Source organism: Lipotes vexillifer, unplaced genomic scaffold, assembly GCF_000442215.2.
Source record: "Lipotes vexillifer unplaced genomic scaffold, Lipotes_vexillifer_v1.1 scaffold639, whole genome shotgun sequence".
Classification (NCBI taxonomy): Eukaryota; Metazoa; Chordata; class Mammalia; order Artiodactyla; family Lipotidae; genus Lipotes; species Lipotes vexillifer.
In genome coordinates this window covers 415,481-422,496 of record NW_006786377.1, presented here as the reverse complement: position 1 = coordinate 422,496, position 7,016 = coordinate 415,481, and positions in this window count along the sequence as shown.

Below are 7,016 nucleotides of genomic sequence, written 5' to 3'. Positions count from 1 at the left end.
CCACCATAATTTGCCATGACTCATCTTGGTTTTTCAGGAGACAAACTTGTAAATTGAATAGGTATGCGTGGGAACCACTATCCCTGTACCTTAAAGTCTTTTAGGGTGGCACTAATCTCTGCCATTCCCGTTGGATGCAATGTTGATTTTCATTTACTATCTTTCCTGAAGAAGGCAGCTTCAGGGACTTCTATTTGGCCTTTTGTTTTTTTACTACAATAGCTATTACTGGTCAAAGAACTGACATGAGAAGTCTTCCAGCTGCTAAGCATGGCATTTCCAATTGTACATTTAGAAATAAGAGGGAGTTCCCTGGTGGTCCAGTGGTTAAGACTCCACACTTGTACTGCAATGGGTGCGGGTTCAATCCCTGGTCAGGGAACTAAGATCCCACATGTCACATAGTGTGGCCAAAAAAAAGAAAGAAAGGAAGGAAGGAAGGAAGGAAGAAAGAAAGAAAAGAAAGAGAGAAAGAGAGAAAGAGAGAGAGAGAGAGAGAGGGAGGGAGGGAGGGAGGAAGGAAGAAAGGAAGGAAGGAAGGAAGGAAGAAAAAGAAAGAAAGAAAGAAAAAGAAAGAAAGAAAGAAAGAAATTAGAGGACATAGGCTATTTATCACTTGGCGTATATATGCCCCTCCCCTCCCGTATGCCCCTCCCCTCCCGTAACCCATTGGCCATATTATTTGGGGGTGGTTCCTGAGAATTTGTACCCTGTATCCAATTTCCCTTGAAGATATTTCTACATGTTGTTGGCTTCCCATGTACTTTTGTCTCTGGGGTACCATTTTCTATTAGCAGTCTCCAAAGATCCATATGGTCAGCAGCAGACCCAGGCTGTCACTATGTCCACTACAGTAATTCTGACTACCTTGCTTGTGATTGTCAAGTGCTGCCATCTGGCCTCAGCGGTTATTGGCCACGGCCACCCTGGTTGAGAATGAGGGACATGACGTCCTGGCTAAGTGGCTCTCATTTAGCTGAGGACGGTTTTCTGGAAAAGGGGGACGCTGTTAAGTGCAAATCCTGGCCAAGTGAAGGGGTCTGGGCGGGCATCCACGGTGTCCACGACAATAACCTTTGGTGCTAGGATAATAACTGGCAAAACATCCAGGCACCCTGTTTGCCTGGGAATTTTGTCCCTTCCCCACACCACCTGCTCTGGACAGAACTGCCAACACACACTCAGCAGAGACTTCAGTGTAGGCAGAGTGCTTATGGCTTCCTAAACCACGAGACGGGATAAACAAGCAGAGCAGCATCAAGGAATTACCTATAAAGATAGGCTTGTTTGGGTTTTTTAAGAGAAAAGGCAAATATAATACTCGGATTGTGATTTATGAGGACCAGGGCCTATCGAAATTCTATGCCTATCAGTACATTTGAACACCATCACGCTCTCACAAGAGTCTCTGCGACTCTTTCATGGGAGAGGAAGCTGGGACTCGTCCAGAGCCCTCAGCCAGTCTGACATGGCACAGAGCAGCTCATAAACCTAAGATTTTGAGGCCTAAATTATCCTCTGCCTCATGATACTCAATTCTCAAAAGTGACATTCTAATGCTTTGTCTTTAAATGCAGGTATTATTAAAACTTGATCTGATTGTGAAACTACTGTACCTGTCAAACCTGTGTATGTGTGACTTTAAAAACTAGAAAATTTTTCCCCTTTCTCCTCGTAAAGATGGAATTACTTTTCCTGTGGTGAACATACTTTGATGAAACCAAATTCAAGCCACATGGTATGACAAAGGATTTCATGCTTGTCATGAAAATTCAGACATCCTGGAATTTCTGGAAGAAATTGATGGTTCAGGGGGGACCAAGCACGATATTTGGAATGGAGGTTTACAGTCGGCAGAATGATGACCATGAATCACGGGACCTGAGTCTATGTTACAAAGGGGAATAAAGGTTGCAGGTTGTATTCAGGTTGCTAAAACAGAGAAGGTTGCCTGCATTATCCAGGTGGGCCCAATGTAATCATAGGGTCCTTAAAAGAGTCAGTCTGATACAGACACTACCAAATGTAAAACAGATAGCTAGTGGGAAGCAGCCGCATAGCACAGGGATATCAGCTGGGTGCTTTGTGACCGCCTGGAGGGGTGGGATAGGGAAGGTGGGAGGGAGGGAGACGCAAGAGGGAAGAGATATGGGAACATATGTATATGTATAACTGATTCACTTTGTTATAAAGCAGAAACTAACACACCATTGTAAAGCAATTATACTCCAAAAAAGATGTTAAAAAAAAAAAGAGTCAGTCTGGGGAAGGTGTGACTAGTGAGAAAAGGTATAGAGAGATACCATGCTGCCCTTGAAGATGGAGGAGGAGGCAAAGAACGTGGGTGACCTGGAGAGGGCAAGGAAATGCGTTCTTCCTTGGAGGTTTCTGAAGGAACACCGTTCTGACCACACCTTGATTTTAGCTCAAGGAAACCGGTGTCAGACTTCTGAATCCACAACTGGAAGAAAACACAATTTTCAAGCTACTGCATTTGTGATGATTTGGTACAGCAGCAATGGAAACTAATGCAAGATTGTTCTAGAAATCAAGAACATACTGTATCAATGCCTTTTGCTAATCTCTTTGGTCTAGAATAATTTTTACTGCTTCCGTGTGGGAGCCTGGACAGATTTGGTGGTGGCAGATGGAGGAAAAAGAGGATGGGCCTCAGCAGGTAAAGTGAAAATTTGGAGCGAGAGAGGAAAAAAATAACACTTTGTGTAGACAGCAAACAAGGAGGTGTGAATCAAGTTCAGTGCAGGCTAACTTCCTCTCATCAATGGATCCAGAATAAAGGCAATTTATTATGCTACTCCAATATTTTCTTTGTTCCTTTTTCACAGCGATATCTTATGTATTTTAAGGAACTTATGTGTTACTGGTTGTAACTTTTATAATCTTCAAAATTTTAAGATTCTCTAAACAAAATGTGGGTGCCTAATAACGAGTCAAATTGTGTGCACCGACAATTGTGAAAAATATAAATATCTAGGTACGAAGAAATCTGTAAGCTGAAGACCATTGGAGGAGGCCACATCAGTTGTTGTTGAAATAGATTTCCCAACATAATTAAATCTTTCATTTAATAATAAAAACATCGATCGTCTCGAATCAATTATTTTACGGCTGCCACCAGAGGGCGCTACAACCCTTTGCAGACGATAAAAGCCCAGCCATTCCACACTTCCCAAGGAGTTTTTATTTTGTGGAAGCAACACGGCAGGGCAGAAAACGAACACCACTGGGACATTTCCAATGTTTTCCATGTCATTTTACTAGATCTATTGTCTCCTGTTTTTATTTTTATCTTACAAGTCATTCTCAAACACATAAAGCAGGAGAAATGAGTCATGCCTCTTTTTTCAGTTGGGTCAAAGAGGGTAGAAGACAGAACGAAAGTACGAGATTGAAGGTATCATTTCTACATTAACATCTTGCTCCCAAACACCGTGCAGTGCAAAAAGTCACATCCCCATCATGCAAGGGCATTAAAATGGTGGTTTAAAATCCTGGGCTTAAACGTAAGGTAGATAGCTAGTGGGAAGCAGCCGCATAGCACAGGGAGATCAGCTCGGGGCTTTGTGACTACCTAGAGGGGTGGGGTAGGGAGGGTGGGAGGGAGGGAGACGCAAGAGGGAAGAGGTATGGGAACATATGTATATGTATAGCTGACTCACTTTGTTATGAAGCAGAAACTAACACACCATTGCAAAGCAATTACACTCCAATAAAGATGTTAAAAATAAATAAATAGATAAATAAAATCCTGGGCTTTATTAAGAGATGCTCGACGTCTCCCTGGGGCATGCTTCCCCTTTGGACTCAAAGAAATATCAGAACAGGGCAGTGAAGTCTTCTCGCAGCAGGAGAAATAGAACTATTTTTTAAAATATCTTTTTTTTTCTTCTTTGTTTTCTCTGTGGTCTGTGGTGATGTGAGAATAAAGATGTGCAGAGGAGGTAAGAACATCACTTCCTGTCTCACAACATAGAGAAACATGTAGAGGTTAGTTATCTTGTTCGCTGAGACGAGCAGCTCTCAGTGCTGGGTGGAAGGATGGCCCATCCCCAGTCCATTTCCTATGAGTGGCTAAAATCTAGTTTCAGGGGCTTCCGTTTTTAGTGACATATTACAAAACCATAGGCAGGACAGTCACCTCACATTTCTAGGACTCCATTCCTCTTATAAGTGTACAAAACAGAATTGAAAGGTGAAATAAATTGGAAAACCCCAAACAAATGTCAAATTCTATTAGATGAAGAAGAGATGCATCCTAAGACTTCATTTGGACACGGCAGCTTTGCAACATAAAGTGACTGTTGGATGGGCACCTTGTGTACCTAAATTACTCACTCGGTCTTCTGTGTGGCCTCATCAAAATATTATCTTTCAATCAGAGTATCGTACAAAGAGGTATGTGTCCATGAATTTAAATATGGCTGGAACTGGTATAGCACCTCTCTTCAAAAGACTTAAAAGTAACTGGTTCGTCTCTACCATATTGTTTGTGACTTAGAGGCTGTCTGAGGAAATTAACATAATTACATGAAAAGGAATTGAGAGGAAAGTTAAGGTCCTAACCCTTAATCACTAAGCTCTGTCTCTGGCATCTCCTGACACGTTTTAAAAGGAAAACAAAATAAATGGATCCCTTTCATCCAAGGATCTCACAGCTCCTAACAAGCAGTGTACTTTACAGAAGGAAGGAAAGGAAGCAGAGTGGTAAGTTACACCCCAATCCACAGCCAGCCCAGCAGCAGGTCACTGCAGGAGGGACAGTAACCTTTCAGGCTATGAGGAAGAGACTGTACTCAAGGAAAAGGGGCCTTTGGGTTTCCAGTGGATGACTTCGCAAAAGCTACCATGGCCCTGTGCCCATTGCAGCGCGATGGCATGTACAGTCCAAGTCCAGCTGCTGGGTCCCCGCAGCCACTGCACAAGGCAGAGGCACAGGGAGGAGGGAGACTCACAGCAGCAGTGCCCCTACTTCCTAGCACAACGTTAACACAGAGTGAAAGCATCCTCAGAAAGGAAGTCACAAGTGAGCAGGTGAGTTTGGTCTAGAAGAGCCAGGTGCGAAATCGTGCATCTCAGTTTAACTTTCATTTGGGAGGTTCTGCATAGTAACTGTTCTAACTAACAAAGCAAAAACATCTCGACGAACCTGACTTTGAAAAGTAACTGAAAAGCTAGACTGAGTAATCTCACGGATCTGTTTTGCCTTTAAGTTGGAGTGGTACCAATGGACTTTAAAAGGTCAGTTAAATATGTATTCATGAAAAGTCAAAGTAAAGCGTTAGAATATATTTGCAAGCCCTGGCCAAAAGCTTTCGAAGCACGTCACTTTAGGAAAAACTGGTTTAACGTTTATAGGTTGGTGCTGGAAACCAAAGAGAAAAAGGCAGAAGAATGCCTTATCATACCATCCTTTCCTCTGCAATTATTTCTCCTTTTCTCACCACTTTGGTTACTTTGTGAATCCTAAACAGTCCACCTAATTATGGGAAGAATTAGATGCTGCTAATTACAGAAAGAATCAATGCTGATTTCTAGAGTAAAGAGGTTAAAGCACTGGCCTTCAAATCAGAAACTTCAGGGTCCAGTCTGAGGACCTAAATGTTTGCTTCTCTCTGTGCCAACAGTAAACTCACAGAGGGCCAGGTCCCCTCTTCTGCAGGGTCTGAGCCCTGCCCAGTATGCTCCAACTGTTGCAGGAGCACCTAAATGTGTACTGGGCCAAACTGACTAGCGTGGCCTTTCAGAAGCTTCTAGTATTACAACTTGCTTTCTGGGTTTTTGTGGGGTTTTTTCTTAATGCTGAATAAGGTTGTTTTTTGTTTACAAAGTATTAAAACTTCTTAGTAAAGCTTAGGGAAAATTTCAACAACTATTTCCATTTAGTTCGCAGATAAAATTCAGGGGGTTATTTCCATTTGAATGTCAAGCCACACACTTTGACACTATAAAGCCAACGATGTTGTGTTGACAACTTGCCAGGGGTTAGGCCAAAATGGGTCTTTGATGGGTTGTGGTTATTCTTAAGGTGAGAAGTATTCATGGTGATTAGTGGGTGAAAACTTTCCTATTGTTTCTCTAATAAAATGAGTTCTCTTAAACGGTAAACCCCAAAATTTCTATTGGTCTTCCATCAAAAGACTGCATTAATTGAGCTTCATCTGGTTTAGGATATGTAGGCATAAATGGCATAAAACTTAAAGTATATTTACTAGAGGGATAATACAAGAGGAAAGCCCTTTTCTGGTTAGGAGGATGGTTTACAACAGATAGAAATCTAAGCATTCTGGAGAGAGAGAGAAAAAAGAGAGAAAGAAGCAGAGAGAAAAGCCAGAAAATAGAGATTATTAATGCATGCCCTACATTTATCCCACAAGATTTCCTGAGCATTCCTCAGACATTATAGTGCAACATAATAACTCCAGTGAATCAACAGTACTCCTATTTTTCTCAAGCAAAAAGTATATACTTTGAAACATATACTGAATAAAACATATAATAGTATATCATCTTTTAAGACACTAGTAATTTGAACTTCTATAAATATTCTTAAATAACAAATATATTATATTTAGCTATTCACATAGGACACAAAGTGACACATAAACATACAAAAATAAAACAGTCATGTTTTAACTCTTTTGTTGTTTCTGTTGGGTTGATTTTTTTTAGATACTAAAGATACTAAAACAATTCAGACACCAGAATCATCTTGTCAGTATTGATCCTGGGGAATCTGGATGTACATTTATATATTTATTTATTTATTTATTTATTTATTTATTTATTTATTTTAGGCCATGCTGCGCTGCCTGGGGGATCTTAGTTCCCCAACCAGGAATTGAACCCGGCCCCTCGGCAGTGAGACCGCGGAGTCCTAACCACTGGACTGCCAGGGAAGTCCCTGGTTGTACATTTATACTGTTCATAGCTACCACACCCAAGGGCAAAGGCAGTAAACATTCCTCGCTGGACATATTACTATGTCCTACAGTGGT